Source organism: Dipodomys ordii, unplaced genomic scaffold (genome assembly GCF_000151885.1).
Source record: "Dipodomys ordii isolate 6190 unplaced genomic scaffold, Dord_2.0 Scaffold97, whole genome shotgun sequence".
NCBI lineage: Eukaryota > Metazoa > Chordata > Mammalia > Rodentia > Heteromyidae > Dipodomys > Dipodomys ordii.
Window position 1 is genome coordinate 8,735,000 of NW_012267313.1, and position 16,525 is coordinate 8,751,524.

Genomic DNA, 16,525 nt, shown 5'->3' on the forward strand with positions numbered 1-16,525 from the left:
GTGACTAGCCACCACTAGAGAGGTAGGAGACTCCCAAGTGTAGGAAGCAGCTTTCTGGCCTAGCTCAACCATCAGACCTCCTGGATGCTCAGGCCTGTAATCCTAGCTACTCAGGAGGCTGAGATCAAGAGGACTGTAGTTTGAAGCGAGAGACTCCTATCTCCAATTAATCACCAGAAAACTGGAAGTTGTGCTGTGGCTTAAAAGTGCAGAGCACTAGTCTTGAGCGATAAAGGCAGGAACAGCAACTAGGCCCTGAGTTCAAGCCCCATGACTGCCAAATAATAATAATAATAATAATAATTTAAAAAGTGAAGAGTTTAACAAGAAAAAAATTGAGCCTTCAACATATACTGCTAATTCCGCAGGGGACTTACAATACAGATAATGTTCCAAATTTAGCTCTTACGAATAGCTCCTCCATCCAGGTAATAATAGCAACCAGCAAGCTAAGAGACAGAGTACATACCTGGTATGAAGATGTATGACAGGGTTTTATTAGTAGACACAGGGCTGAATGTCTTTCCCTATCGGAAGGAACCGGGTCCTCTAGAGGGTTCTGATGGGTCTAAATAAATTCCTTGAAGGATTTTTTAATGCACATAGAATACAAATCAGCCTGTTATCATATAGGCGGAATTGTGTGCCTTACGTTCCCCAGTTGAAGTTCTACCTCTTAGTATCTCAGAAGTTGCCGCTATCTGGAAATAGGGCTCCAATGAGGCAACTACGATAAGCTGAGGTGACATGGGCCCAGTGTCCTTATGGAAAGAGGAGATTGTGACTGGGACATGAAGAGTGAAGACTGCATGAAGACAAGGAGAGCCATGAATAAGCCAAGGCCAGAGGCTCCAGGAGAAGCCGGTCCTGCCAGGACTGTGGCTGCAAGGTGGAGAGGAAACTGTGATTAAACCCTGCAGACCAAGCAGCCAGGAGAAGCAAATATTCAACACCTGCTGTTCCCAATACCAACACACCCCACTAAGCTGATTTCGTTACCAGGAGATTTACAGGTATTCATAACTGGCAGCTCTGAAGTTGAAAAGGCCCCTATTGGATGGAAAAGTACACTAAGTCGTCAGTCAGGATAGTGGCTCCATTTCTTTGAGATTTTCTTAGCTCAGCCTCCACTTCCGGCATGGCTCCAAGGAGAACGAGGTGCCACCAACCTCCCCTGCCTATGTCATTTACAGGAGCCGATAAAATCTCAGTCATTGTTTACGAGTCGTAATTAACACATGGCTTTGCATATGTCCTCTGGTTCAATCATGTGCTGAGACAAGTAATATTATTATCATGATCTTACGGAGTTTGAGGGATGCAAGCTCAGGAGTTACATAACTTGCCTTAGGTTACACAGCTGATAACAGCCATACAGCCAGACACAGCCCTCACTCACTACAATCAACTATGTATAAACACAGAGAAAAAGACCCACCTCCAAGGGCAACACGCCTTGGCTATAAGGGCCAGGAAGTCAGGGTCTTATGTTTTGGGCCACTTGAATATGTCATGCATTTTTCTTTTCCTTTTACAAACCCATTTAAAATGTAAAAGCAGTGAGTGTACCAAATGAAGCTGAATTGTACATTCTTAGCTCTAGACACAAAAAGAGAGTAGTCCTATGTGGCTAACAGGTCACGGCTCATCAACCTCTAATGCATCACTGATACTTCCTTGTTTGAAGATGTCAGAAGAGCCATATGTTGCCTTGACTTAGAAATGGAGTATCCAAGAATGGAGTATCCAAGAAATGAAGTGTCAAAGAGCTGCCAGCCACAGAGCAGTGGCCCACCTTGGCCTCGGCTCTCAGGTCTAGAAGAATCTGCTCTCCTTCCTTGGGGATTTTTGCCTTCAAGGACTTGTGTTGTCACTCGGATAATTTTGGTTACACATGGAAGATAAGGGGTCTACCCTCTGGGCTTTGGTTTTCTTTGACATGGAGAGAGATGTCAGCAGCAGCAAAGAGTGTTGTACTCAAGCTGAATTTAGTTCTCATAGATCTAGCAAGTATAAAAATGGGCTGGGGTTAAAAAATGCAATTAAAAAAAGAAAAAATGCTCCAAAGAGAGTGCTATTTTTTTATATTGTAGCCTAAAGCCAAATTACCAATTTGGAGGCAGAGCATGTGCGATAGTCTGTTTTGTGTTGCTTTAACAAAATACCTGAGGCTGGGTCCTTCTTAAAGCAAAAGGGTTGTTTGGCTCATTTTCCAGATAGCTGGCTGATCTAAACAGCACAGGGCTGGTATTCCGGTTAGCACCTCCCAGGTATATTTGCAAAATAATAGAAAAATGGAAAGGGTCTTAGTGAATGCAGAAGAAGCAAATATATAAGCAAGAAGGCAAGTGACCAGGGAAGCTACCTGGTCAAGCTCCTCTGTAACAAGCTGCTTTCAATGAAGTGAATTGACTCAAGACTAGCACTTATAGCTCATAAACCTCTGGGGGACAAACAGTGTCCAAACCATAGCAGGCTCTCTTTGTAAAAGAACATCGTTTCCAAAACAAGATATTGTCAGAGTTTAACAGAAGTGCAAGAGATGCAACTGCAACACAAATATCTGAAACAAAAAAAATCAACACATCAACAAAAAAACCTACACCACAGGACAACACTGCAATATGTCAACAGTAAATTTAAGAGTACTGGCTCCAAGCCAGAAGCTGGTGGCTCACGCCTGTAATCCTAGCTACTCAGGAGACTGGGATCTGAGAGTCATGGTTCAAAGCCAGCCTGGACAGGAAATCTGTGAGACTCTTATCTCCAACTAACCACCAGAAAACCAGAAGTGGTGCTGTGGCTCAAGTGGTAGAGCACTAGCTTTGACCTGCAGAGCTGAGGGACAGCTCCCAGACCCTGAGTTCAAGCCCCGACCAACTCCCTTCTCTCCCTCGCAAAAAAGAGTACTGGCTCCAAAATGATAGACTTGGGTTCTCTTTCAGATTCCAGCACTTCCTGGCTGTGTGAAACTAAGCAAGTTACTCAGCCTCTGTGAGTCTCAATTAAGTTATATTTCATAGAAATGTTAATAGGGTTTTCCCCTACTATCATGTCAGTATTATAACGATTAAAAGCCTGTGGCATAAAGCAAGTGCTCAATCCACATAGACAATTCTTAATAAACAAGGATTCTGATAAAATTCCAAATGCCAGATGTTACACTGGCATCTCAGGCAGGAAAACTGTAGCTCACTCTGTACTGATTGCTCAAATGCACTTTTTCTGAGCACTTCCTTCTTTAAGGATTCTGCTGATAGGACATTTTTCAATCTCTAAGATTTAAGTGTATTTGTACACTTAAGAAAGATTTGTGTGGGGCTGGGATGATGGCTCAGTGGTAGAGCGCTTGCCTTGCATGCATGAGACCCTGGGTTCGATTCCTCAGCACCACATAAGCAAAAGGAAAAAAGCTGGAAGTGGCGCTGTGGCCCAAGTGGTTGAGCGCTAGCCTTGAGCTGAAGAGCTGAGGGACAGCGCCCAGGCCCAGAGTTCAGGCCCCACGTCCGGACCCAAAAATAAATAAATAAATAAATAAAAGAAAGATTTGTCTGACTGCTGCCTAGAGTCATCTTGAGTTTAGCAAATACTTTTCACTGATGTTGAAACTAAATAAATCAACTCACCTTAAATCTTCAGTATTATTAGGGGTAATACCTTCTTTCAAAGTAGGAATGTTAAACCTAGTGTGATGGCATACATCTGTAATCTCAGCAGTCAGGAGGCTAAGACAGAAGGATCCTGCTTAGGCTGCATAGGGAAACTCATCTCAACACACACACACACACACACACACACGCACGGGCGCACACACAAGAATGCTATGGGAGCCTGGCATTGCTCTTGTGGTTATTAAGTGCAATCACTAGCTAGCTCCTAAGTAATTTGAAGGTGGAGAAGAAAATATGTGATTCATAGGTTTAGGAAAAGCAGGCACTTTCAAATCTGCTTTAAGAATCAATCACACATTCTAGTCTATAAATTTTCCTTCAAGAGAGTGAGCTCATCTACTACATAGCATAATCAAAATATTTCCTGGCACTGTTAGGTAATAGAAAATGAAGAATCTTTGGGGAGGACCGGGGATATAGCTCAGTGGAAGGGTTAATGCTGGGCATATGTGAGGCTCTGCGTTTAAATCCCAGCACCACCACGCCACCACAGCAAAAGATGATGATGATTTGGAAAAACATGTAGGTAGATTTCAAAGTAATGTGTCGACTTTCCAACTTATTGGGAAATGGAAAATATGGGCTGAACTGAACATCTTTTATCCAACTATCAAACATGCTTCAGACCAGAAGTATTTCAGATTTATTTGGATTTTGGAATGTTTGCAGAAATATTATGCTGTATGATGTCTTGAGGATAAGAAACATAAACACAAAATTTACCTGCCCCATACATACCTTCTAAACATGCCTGAAGGAACAGTATACAGTATGTTCAGTGTACTTGTGGTCAGGAGAGCCGTCAGTATTAAGGAAGTGTTGGATTTCAGAGCACCTCAGATGTTGAATGAGAGATATTAGCTGTAGTTTTCTTGGAATGACATAATTATTGTGGATTTTTAAAAAATACTTGTTTTGTGCTGGTCCTGGGGTTTACACTCAGGACCTGGGAACTATCCTTGACTTTCTTTGCTCAAGGCAAGTGCTCTACCACTTAAGCCACAACTCCATTTCTGGTTTTTTGGTAGTTAACAGGTGATAAAAGACTCATGAGCTTTCCTGCCTGGGCTGGCTTCCGGTAGTGATGCTTAGATCCAGCCTCCTGAGTAACTAGGATTATAGGCATGAGCCACCAGCACTTGGCCATATTTTATATTTTATAACCCTCCCCCCAAAAGAATCAGCTGCTGTCTACATTGGTGAAAAAAATAAAGAAAGAATATAATTTCTAAAGTGGAGGCAAAATACTGAATTATTTATTTATTTATTTTTGCAGGCTTCAATTTGCGGTCTGAGCACTGTCCCTAAGCTCTTTTGCTCAAAGTTAACATTGTACTGTCCTTAATTTGAGCCACAGAGCCACTTCTGGTTTTCTGGTGGTTAACTGGAAAAGTCTCATGGACTTTCCTTCCTGAACTGGCTTTGAACCAGGATCTTTGGATCTCATCTTCTAAGTAGCGAGGACTACAAACACGAGCCACTGGTACCTGGCTAGAAGTTTTTTGTTTTTTTTTTTTAAACCTAATACATCCATTTGCAACAAACTAGCTCACAGCTTCAGTATCATGCAAGCTCAGATGAAGGATTCCTGAAGAACTGCACATACAGACCCAACAGAATTTCCTACACATAGACACCCCACACAAAAGATTCTCTCTCTGGTTATATAAATACAATGAATTCCATTCATGGTGATTCACAATCACATGCCTGCCCTTACAAATCCTGTAGTAATGAGCTGATCCAGAAAAGCTGTTTTATTGGTAGACCCATAACATCCTACAGAAGGAGTGACTTGTGGAACCCCATTTGGGAAACACAACTTCATAGCATATTGAAAAGTAGTGTGTGCAAAGCACCATGGGAAGATGATTTATGGGACAGAACTGGCCCTGCTCACAGGACCAGCAAGCTCATCAGATGCTACTAAGAATGATCCAAAATGAAGAGGAGGAGAGAAACTGCAGATCTAAACAACTGCATAGAGTAACTAGATTTAACAGACATCTACTGAATATTTCACCCAACAGCATCAGAATACTCGTTTTTCTCGGCAGCACATGGAACATTTTCCAAAATAGACCACATTTTAGGCCACAAAGCAAACTTGTCCAAATTCAAAAACATTGAACTTATACCTTGCATTCTCTCAGACCACAAGGGAATAAAATTAGAACTCAACACCAAAAGCCACCAAAGAAAGTCCGGTAACACATGGAGGATAAACAACACACTGCTGAATCATGAGTGGGTCATGGAAGAGATTAGAAGGAAATTCAAATGTTCATGATATTCAACAAACATAAACATACAAACTACCATCTCCTCTGGGACACAGCAAAGGCAGTACTCAGGGGCAAGTTTATAGCTCTGAGTTCCTACATCAACAAATTGGAGATATCTGAAACCAACAATTTGATGAGGCATCTGAGCCTCCTTGAAAAAGAGCAGCAAGATAAACCCCAATCCAGTAGATGGAAAGAAATAATTAAAATTAAATCAGAATTAAATGAATTAGAATCCAAAAAAACCATAGAAAGAATCAATAAAACAAAGAGTTGGTTCTTCAAAAATATTAACAAAATTGACAGACCCTTAGCAAATCTTATCAGAAAAAGAAGAGAACACACCCAAATAAATAAACTCAGAGATGAGAATGGAAACATCACCACAGAAACAACCAAGATTCAGAGCATTATAAGGGAATACTTCTCAAAACTTTATGCTAATAAGTTTGAGAACTTGACAGAAATGGACCTTTTCCTAGCAAATATTGACATGCCAAAACTAAACCAAGATGAATTAAACCATTTTAACAGGCCCATATCAAGTATTGAAATAGAAACAGCAATAAGAGACCCCCCCCCAATCTATGAAAAGCCCAGGACCAGATGGTTTTACAGCAGAATTCTGCAAGGCATTCAAAGCAGAGCTCACACCAATACTCCTCCAACTCTTCAATGAAATTGAAAGAGAAAGTTCACTACTGAACTCATTCTATGAAGCCATCATAACCCTCATCCCAAAACCAGGCAGGGACTCATCAAAGAAAGACAACTATAGACCCGTTTCTTTGATAAACATTGATGCAAAACTTCTCCACAAAATTCTGGCCAATAGACTTCAACAATTCATCCAAAGAATCGTACACCACGATCAAACAGGATTCATTTCAGGGATGCAAAGCTGGTTCAATATACACAAATCAATTAATATAATTCATCACATCAACAGGAGCAAGAATAAGAACCACATGGTTATCTCAATAGATGCAGAAAAGGCATTTGACAAGATCCAACACCCCTTTATGATGAAGGTTCTGGAAAAATTAGGAATCCATGGAATCAATACAATAAAGGCTGTATATGACAAACCTACAGCCAGCATTGTACTTAATGGTGAAAAACTAAAGCCATTTCCTCTTAACTCAGGAACGAGACAAGAATGTTCACTCTCTGCGCTGCTCTTCAATCTATTATTAGAATGCCGAGCTATAGCAATAAGACAAGATGCAAACAAAGGGGATCCAAATAGGGAAAGAAGAAATAAAACTCTCCCTCTTTGCAGATGACATGATCTTGTATTTAAAGAATCCCACAGACTCCACTCCCAAATTAGTCAAGCTGATTCAAAACTTTGGCAAAGTAGCAGGGTATAAAATTAACCCTCAAAAATCAATGGCTTTTCTGTATGCCAACAATGAGAAAAGTATGGCTGAAATTAGGAAAGCAACTCCATTCATAATAGCCCCACAAAAAATAAAATACCTAGGAATTAACTTAACCAAAGAAGTGAAGGACCTCTATGATGAAAACTTTAAAAACTTAAAAAAGGAAATCAAAACAGAACTTAGAAAGTAGCAAAAACTCCCATGCTCCTGGATTGGAAAGATCAACATCGTAAAAATGGCAATACTTCCCAAGGCTATCCACAAATTCAATGCGATACCTACCAATATTCCATCCTCATTCTTCAAGGAAATAGAAGAGGCAATCCAAAAATTCATATGGAACAATAAAAGACCCTGAATAGCTAAAGCAATCCACAATAGAAAGAACAGTGCTGGAGGAATATCAACACCAAATTTCAAACTCTACTACAAAGCCATAGTAATCAAAATAGCTTGGTACTGGCACAAGAACAGACCTCAGGACCAATGGAATAGAATTGAAAACACAGAAATGAACCTACAGACCTATAGCCATCTAATTTTCGATAAGGGAGTTCAAAAAATAGAATGGAAGAAAGACAGCGTCTTCAGTAAATGGTGCTGGCAAAATTGGTTAACTACTTGCAGAAAACTAAAGTTAGATCCTTATATATCACCATGCACCAGAATCAACTCCAAATGGATCAAAGGCCTCGGAGTCAAAGCAGACACTCTGAAAACATTACAGGATGAAATAGGAGAAACCCTAAGACTCCTTGGCACAGGCCGAAATTTTCTTAATAGAGACCCAGAAACACAACAAATCAAAGAAAGGTTGGACAAATGGGATTGCATGAAACTGCAGAGCTTCTGCATGGCAAAGGACATAACTAGCAAGATTAATAGAAAGCCCACGGATTGGGAGATCTTCACCAGCCTTACAACAGACAAGGGTTTCATATCTAAAATATACCTTGAACTCAAAAAATTAAATCCCCCAACAACAAATCTTCAAAGAAACAACTGCCCAATAAATAAGTGGGCTAAAGACTTAAAGAGAAACTTCTCTAAGAGGAAAGAAGCATGGCCAATAGACACATGAAGAAATGCTCAACCTCCCTCGCCACAAAAGAAATCAAAACAACATTGAGATACCACCTCACCCCAGTTAGAATGACTATAATCAAGAACTCTAATAACAACAGATGCTGGAGGGGCTGGGGACAGAAGGGAATCTTACTGCATTGTTGGTGGGAGTATAAACTTGTTCAACCACTTTCGAAAGCAGTATGGAGGTTCCTCAAAAGACTCCACATAGAGCTCCCCTATGACCCAGCAATCCCACTTTTGGGCATTTACCCAAATGATCACAAACAAGGCCACACTAAAGCTACCAGCACAACTATGTTTATTGCAGCATTACTTTCTGTAGCTAAAATATGGAACCAACCCAGATGCCCCTCAGGAGATGAATGGATCAAGAAAATGTGGTATATATACACAATGGAATTCTATGCCTCCATCAGAAAGAATGACATTGCCCCATTTGTTAGGAAATGGAAAGACTTGGAAAAAATTCTATTAAGTGAAGTAAGCCAGGCCCAAAGAAACTTAGGTCCCATGGTTTCCCTTATTTGCAATAACTAGTATATGTCTGAGTCAAGCAGAAAATGTCAGATAAGTTGGTATTAGGGAAATGAACACTAAGATATGTATTCAAATTTTTTTTTCTTTCAGGTGATTGTTTCTAACACATTTATAAGATTATTTCTTTGTTGCTTTGTATGTCTCTCCCCCATGGTATAACCCCTGCTTTCATTGTATTTGAGGTTGTTATAATTTGTGGAGGGGAAGGGAAAAAACAAATCGTTTAAATAGGGATACAGGTGGACCCATTACAACAATGAGATGTACAAGTAGTTATGTGGAAAAACGAACTTTACAACTTTGATGGTGGGGGGGGGAGGATTGGGTGGGGGCGCAGGGGGAGGATGGGAAGGGATGGGAAGGGGAAACAAAGGAGGAGGCTACAATGCTTGATAAGAAATGTACTCATTAGCTTGCCCATGTAATTGTAACCCCTCTGTACAGTATTTTCACAATAAAAAATTAATAAAAAAAATGAGGAGGAGCTAGAGCGGTCCTCAATCAAGGAAATTCTAAATTGTAAGCAACATACTATTATTCTTAGTTTTGATTATGGTATATAGAACTTTCCCTTCAGGAATTCATGTTGTACCTTTATGATTGGTGCAGAGAGCATACTCTCCCCCCCAGCAAAGCAGCTTTTTCCAGGAAAAGCAGAACATCATCCATCCCACACATGTGGCGTTTGACTGTGCTAAAAGGGATGCAGACTAGAGGTCTCCACATCCCCACCCCCACTTCCTCTGGCTAACTAGAATAGCCTTCAAGATAAGACAATTCTCAGCCCAGCTGGACCTTGCAATTCTTCATGATAATGTCTTGCATTTGTAGAGTTTATACTTCACAAATGCTAATCAGGCCCAAGGATTACATGAATAATGTAAATCTACAAAATGATTACCTAATCTGAGTTTATGCACTGTTTTCAACACAGGGTCTCCACAGAAATCTACAAATGCTGTTCGGCTCCACCCTTCTTTTATCCTAACAAAACAAATCAAAACAAAAACCCACCAGTGATCAAGAAGGCTGCCTTAAGTTTCTATATACTTTGTTTCTTCTTGGCTCACCTGGTGGTCATGATGCTGAGTGAACACAAGGAGAAAGCACCAGGAAAGGAAAGAAAATCAAGTCTACAGGCTCATGCACCAGAGGCACTGTTCAGGATGGGAAATCGGAGTCCTGCCTTTGACCGAAGCCACCATGGATGGCTATGGGATGAAAACGGCCCTCACCACAGGTTTACACGGTGGTGGTACCTTGTTTCTCCCCCCACCCCCTTTTATGTATTTAACAAATACAACTAATTTAAACCTGGAATACTGATGCCTTCCTCTAAGGGGAAAACAGTATCTCCTTAATGTTTTCATTTCTGTTATTAAAGAGGGTACATTAGCCCATGTCTGATTTTGTCCATTTAAACCACATTCCAAAGGGCTGGGGATTTAGCTCAGTGGAAGGGCCCTAGTCTGGCAAGAAAAGAAAAACAACCAAATACTATGTTATAAAATCAAATTCCACCCAACTCACAAAACTCAAAGTACCTTACTAAACCAAGTCTAAAGGAGGACATAGGAAATGAATTCTTTCATCTGAGATGTGCACTGATAGAACCATTCCTGAAAGCAATTTGGTACCTGAACCATGGACACATACACTTACTCTCAGGAAAATATATTGCCAAATTTACACACATGCCCACTGTCAAGTCTACAGGAGATCACGTCACTGAGACTTATAGTAACAATAAAGCAAAAGCCAAACAAACTGGAGTCAGTTTCTCCCTTCATCAGCAGGGGAGCAACAAGTGAGCTATAGGAAGTCACATTATAGAATCCTAGGCAGCAGTTAAGACAACAATAGGTACTGAGCATGTGGATGAAGTACAAGTTATAAATTGAAATGTTAATATGACATAATTTGTATCCATTTAACCACAAATAATGTAACATTTATAGTCATACACATACATTTAAGGTAAAGAAATTATCTATCTGGGACAAGTAGTAGGGAAAGGGATAGGCAGAAAGAAAAGACCATGGACGGGAAATGGTGACATTAGCAATCAGATGTCATTTACATTTTCCATCACCATAATGTTTTCCAATATAAAATATTTATAATATGTTTAAATTGTTTAGATCACGAACATATATAGGTATTTATCATGTTAGCAATCTATTATTTAGGGTTTTTAAAGCACATTATGAACTATAATTATCTGGGAAAATGAGTAACAAGATATAAGCTGAACAGTCCTTACCCAGAAATCTGAAATGCATAGCATTCAAAAGGTTTAGAGTATTTCTGGTTTTAGATTTTCAAATATAGGATGCTAAATTGGTGGTCTATATAAAGATTCCCCAATCTGAAAAACTCCAAAACCAAAAACACTTCTGGCTCCTAAGCATTTCAAAGAAGAGACCACAGTAAACTTAGAAAGTTATATAATATTAAATCAATGTGTATGGTAAAAATGAGTTGGGTCATCAAAGTCATAAAGCAGTGCATTCCATAGTCTTAAGAACTCAGTTTTACCTTACAGTTTCTAACATATTGTAGTGTCCTTGTTTTTGTGTGTCTGACATAAAACAGAATGTTTGGCTCACAGTGCTGTTATAAAAATAACTGTCAAGGAGACTGAGTTCCAATGAAAATATAGTCATACAATCACTGGGCATTATTTCAAGTCCTCAGAAGTATAAAGAAAAAATAACTTTAAAAAAGAAACTAATAATTTTTGTACACTACTTATAATTGATAAGCCAGAAAAAAAATAAGCTATTTAAAATGTGGTCCATGAAAACACAGTATCTTTTCCACTGTGAAAAACCTATCTTTAGAATATTGCCTATGAAGTGTATATTTAGCATCTTTTCCCCTCAGAAAACTTTGTATAAATATGCAGATAAAACAAAACCAAAGTAATTGTTTAATAAAAATTAATAAATCCAGGCATTAGTGGCTCACACACATCATCTTACCTACCACATGGCTGAGATTATTGGAATCATAGCTCAAGTCTAGCCTGAGTAGAAAAAAGTCTGAGAAACATCTCCAAAAAGAGCTAGACACTGGTATATACCTAGGCAGGAAGAGAGATCTTATCTCAAAACAACAAGCAAAAAATCAGGGCTGTAGGCATGGCTCAACAGTAGGAATTTCTGCTTAGCAAGCCCAAAAATCAGAGTTCAAACCCCAGTATTGACTCACAAGAAAACAAAAGCACTGATACATTTTTTAAATGAAATCAATACAAATATATTTTTCTTACTATTTAATAGTATGATAAAGAAAATTCTTGTTGCCAGTTTTATGTTTTCTCACAAAATATTTTTCAACAGAACAACCTCAATTCAATACATCTTGCTACTAATCTGGGTGCAGATAACTGAACATCAAATCCAGGGAAAATACAAAAGATAAGTGTGATAAAGAAAGATTGTAACAAAATACAAAATCTGGGTGCATATTACTGAACATCAAATCCAGATAAAATACAAAAGACGAGTGTGATAAAGAAAGATTGTAACAAGTTAAATTCTATTTAAGGATCTCAAAGCTGGATTCACACTGTGCATGGGGAGAAAGAAGAACTCACTTGGAGACTAGCATTAACAATACATCATCCACATTTGCGGCTCACCTATAGGGAGTGAAAAGGGCACAGATAGGAGTTTTCAGGGGACTAAATTCACCCATTAAGAGGAGGGGGACTCCAAATAATGTTTGTAAATCTGAGAAATTTCTCGAATCAGAAAAAGGACCTTAGTAGGAAATGCCTGCCCTTTCTGGCTCCAATACTGGGAAGAGGCCCAGATAGAAACTGCAACTAACTGGTTGGAGTTAATCTAGGCAGGTCAACAGATTCCCTGCGGATCCCCCTTCACTAAGACACAATAATAATGGAATGAAATCTCAGTCTCAGAATACAAGAGGATTTGGGGAGGACTGAAAGTAGCCCCTTGTCCCTCAACAAAACAACCAAAATGGTTGACAGAGAAGACAGAGCTTTGGTTATATGTTAATTTGGGATCAACCTCAGGGAAGAAGTCATATACTGAGCACAAAATTCTTTTCATGTGTTTCAAGTCTCTCCAAATCCAGAAGTCCTCACAGAGATGCAAAATCCATCCAAGTCTTATATATATATATATATATATATAATTGTAAAGATACTGTACAGAGGGGTTAGTTACATGAGCAAGGTAATGAGTACATTTCCTATAGAGCATTGTTACCCCTTTCTTTTGTTTTTCCCCTACCAGCCCTTTCCTCCCCACCTCCCCAACTTCTCCCCACCACAAAGTTATAAAGTTCATTTTCAACATAGTGTCTTGTACATCTCATTGTTACAATGTATCATCCTGTATCCTTATTTCAGCATTTTATTATTTATTATTAAAAAATGCATATACAAGATGCAGGACACAAGAATCAAATACCGTGACAACAGGGGTTATACCACGGGGGAAGAACATACAAAAAAACAAACAAACAAAATCCAAGTCTTTATGCCCTTGAACTAAGAAAACCCTTCCAAATGGACCTGGCTACCACTGATGGTGGTTTATAAAAGCACAGATAAAAGCAGGGGGCGGGGAGGAGGCGAGGAGAGGGGGATGGAAGGAGGCAGGGAGGGAAGGGGCGGTCTCCCATTCCACCGAATCCTTTACAACCCCATGGCACAGGTGTCACCATTATCCCTGATTTAGGACTGAAGCAAGCAAGAAACAGAAATATTAAAGGACATAGCCTAAAGTATGCCGTTGGGTGGCAAAACTGCCTCAGGAGTCCAAGCTTTAGTTCCTATATTGTGCCTCCTCTCAGAGACAATGACACAGTGCTCAGATGCATGTAGCCCCAAAGCACCTTGACACACATCCCCCCAAATTTAAATTCCAGAGATACCTGTAGGGCACTAAAACATGACCTGTACATTTTACCAGTCTGAAAATTTGGTTCTCATGTGTGACAATGACTGCTGTTACATCAGAGAAGTTCTGAAGAAGCATCATTGTTTTAGGGAGAGTTAATTATATCTATCTACTCACTTAAGAGATCAAGTGCCTTCAATTTGACACTGACTGGTCTGCCACCCTAATTGTCCTAAGTGTTGTACTGAATACCTGCCAAGGCTTTACACAAGGACACCAGCTCTTTTTCAGTCAATTTCTTGAGTCTGGTGGATTTAACCTCTCAGGGCCCTGAGGGCAAAAATGGATGGTATAATTCAGGAGGCTGAGATTTGAGGATCAAGGTTCAAAAGCTAGCCCAGGCAGGAAAGTCTGTGAGACTCTTATCTCCAATTAACCACCAGAAAACCAGAAGTGGCGCTGTGGCTCAAGTGGCAGAGTGCTAGCCATGAACTGAAGAGCTCAGAGATAGCACCCAGGCCAAGTTAAAAAAAAAAAAAAAAAAAAAGGGGGTGGTGGCCAATACCATTGACCCATCCAGGATGAACCAGCAATACTAATGCTTTCTTTATCATTTACACTGAAAAAAAAAATCACAGTAAAATTTGAAAATAAAACAGCCCCCCCCTTCCACTCCCTCAGAAACGGCCATAGCAATCAGCCAAGAAATTTCCCATTACCTAGAATTATGAAAGTATGCCTACTGGGCAGAAATAAAATCTAGACTTCTAGGAATGATTTCATGGACCTTCTCTGCCATGATTATTTATGACATGCTGGTATAAGAAAGGAATTCTAGAAACCCCAACTTCCCTAGCTAAAGCTCTACTCTCTGAATGTATCACCTGAAATAGTAGGGCCTTTAATATTGTACCCTGAAGTAAACAGATGAAGATTAGTAATTGCATGAACTTGCACTTATAGCTGTAGGAATCCACAGGAAATCTTCAGATCATGAGTGGAGCGCATGGAGAACATGTGTGAGCGTGCGCACGCACGCGCACACACACACACACACACACACACACACACACACAAACACAAATCATGTTGCTGGCCATACAACTAACTGTGATTATCCTTTGGTGCTCAGAATTTAGTTGAATTCAATGTCAATGGCCAAAAGTTCTTTCAAATACTACCTTCTTCCTTCCTCAAAAGGCTATCAGATGAAAACAGATCTTCATCATTTTCTTCCCCCTTTTCTCAGTTATAGAGTTTTAATTAGAAGAGCAATGCTTGAAAAGAAATGTACTCATTACCTTGCCCATGTAATTGTAACCCCTCTGTACGGTATTTTCACAAAACCAAACCAACAAAAGAATAAAGCTATATACCTACTTATTCTCTCCTACTCAAGAGAGGAATTATGAACGGTGGCTAATTGAATACATCTTCACAGCAGCATGAAAGATAATGTAGGATATGAGAGGAAGGCAATGTACATGAAATAGGGTGGTGCACCTGCCAGGGGATTTCACTAAAACAACTGGCCAACAGCAGCAAGGACCAAGCTGATAAAAAGAGACATAAAATGGAACAAACTCAGTACTCTAAAAAGCTGCAAGGCATTAGGTGGGTATCCTCAGAGCTGGCATGGAAGGTCCAGCCATCCTGGACACAGCTACTGGTAAGATCCAGGCTGAGAAAAGACCAGTGAGCTACAAGAACATGTTTGACCCTGAGACCTCAGGGACTGGGAGCCTGGAGGTTGTGGAGAAGATGGAAGGTTCTGATGGCATGAGGCTTGAGTGGTGGTAGGAACAGGAGTGCCCCAATATCTAGCTCCTGCCTCGCAGGGGAGGCAGCAGGCAGCACGTCCAAACTTGCTGACGGTACAGGTGGGTGTCTTAGGGAATTGCTGAATTCGCCGTGTTATAGGTGGAGTGGAAACACGTCCCAACATGGACCTGTAGTGCTGGCGGGCTAAAGGTAGTTGACGTGAAAGCCACATAGCTTCAAAGGAGATGTGCATGTCACTGAAACTTATGTAAGTGAAGATCATTTTGCAATTACTTGGATTGTGAGAAAAATGTATAACAATGATGGCTGATTGGAAGTGTTGTGTCCCAGTTTGGATTTCTAGTCATAATTCATACTAACGTTAATGAAATAACATCTGAACTACTATGTAAGTAAGAGGAAGCTATAGAATCATGAACATCAGCACATACAAACCTGAGAAAGACTACTGTTGCAGAGTCAAGGAAGAATCAGGAATAGTAAAGCAAGCCATAAAAAGAAAATAAAACTGCTGAAACAAGTGCTGAGGTTTTGAATCCAAGGTCTCATTTGCCACTTTACATATTTACAATGTTGACCGAAAGGTCTACCCACAAAGAACCTGTTTTTCTGGGTCTTAAAAAAAAGAAAAAAAGCCTGATGCAGGGATGGTTATTATAAAAGAGAAGCATAAAAAGAAACTTCTGAGGGTGGCTTAATGAGATGCACTGCCCTGGGTGTGGAAGCAGAGGGAATATGACTCCAAACATTGCACTTACTAAATTAGCAGCAGCTCCAGGTTTCTTCCAAGATGATTCCTAATTCACAGAGGGATATGCGGGAATGGGAGAGATGCTACTAGTCACAGAGCTCAGGGGAGTTTAAATCACTGGGGATCTCTTACATAATTTCCACCTGGC